This window comes from Fistularia commersonii, chromosome 21 (assembly GCF_037954325.1).
Source record: "Fistularia commersonii isolate RoL2024-O1a breed Wild chromosome 21, RoL_Fcom_v1.0, whole genome shotgun sequence".
In the NCBI taxonomy this organism is placed as follows: Eukaryota; Metazoa; Chordata; class Actinopteri; order Syngnathiformes; family Fistulariidae; genus Fistularia; species Fistularia commersonii.
Genome location: NC_141304.1, coordinates 838,991 through 840,234, shown reverse-complemented (window position 1 = coordinate 840,234; position 1,244 = coordinate 838,991).

Genomic DNA, 1,244 nt, shown 5'->3' with positions numbered 1-1,244 from the left:
GTATCCCTGTGTGGCACAGAAGCTGCGGGGACCACAACAGAAAAGCTCTGCAGCTCATTGTGAAGATAGCTGGAAGCTCCATCGGTACCCTACTTCCCATCCCCGGAAGACATTCAAGTGTCCTTGTGGACAGTCTGTCCGGCCTTCTGCCCTCAGGGAGAAGGTACCGGAAGGTACCTACCCACTCCACTAGGCTCACCTAGGGGTATATAATATACTATTTTGCACTTTGCACTGTTGCTCTTCTCGCATGGGTACAGTGAAACACCTCATGCTGCTACCGTATTATAAGCTATCTACTGCCTTTTTTGTGCCTTTAAATCCACATTTCCCTCTGCCAGTGTTTGTTTTCACTATTTTTTTTTGCAGGGAACTGCATGGCAACCTCTGCTGTCACTCTCAGTGTTCAAAATCAAGCAATGTATTTATACATTTCAAGTTTTTATGCTGTTAAATCTCCACCATCCTTTCACTGCAGTGCCAGTAGATTGTATCTGCGCGCACTTCACTGTTCTTCTTCTTTTCCTTTGGGCTTTTCCCTTCCAGGGTCTCCACAGTGGATTCTCCATGGAACCCTATTCTCCACCTCCATATCTTCTCTCACCATCTTCTCTTCCCCTGGACCTCCAATTCCGGCAACCATCTACCAACACATCCACTATCCCTCTTCCGTCCGTGACCCAACCATCTACCACGTGTCGTCCCTCTGATGGACTCCTTACTGATCCTCTCCATCCTGGTCGCTCCCAAAAAGAACCTCAACATCTTCATCTCTGCGACCTCCGGCTCTGCTTCCTGTCTTTTGGTCATTGTCCTGGTTGTAGATCATCTCAGCCCTGTCTTGTCCACCTTGTGCACTTTACTGTTAATGTGCATTCTTGTCGTGTGTCCTTGGAGTGTGTTGGAGGTGCAGGCAGTGACCTCCAGGCCCAGCTGGACTAATGATTACACCCACTGTCAATGAACCATCTGCCCGACATCTTCACACATTTAATCATTGAGAGGCTGAACCTTCAGCTGGACCAGCTGACCTGCTGGGACACACCGCTGTGTGTGTGTGTGTCTGTGTGTGTGTGTGTGTGTGTAATAAGTGTCTGTGTGTGTGTGTGTTTGTGTGTGTTTGTCTGTATGTGTGTTTGTGTGTGTGTGTGTGTGTGTGTGTGTGTGTGTGTAACTGTGGATACATTTGTGTCTGTATGTGTCTGTGTGTGTTTGTGTGTTTGTGTCTGTATGTGTGTGTGTGT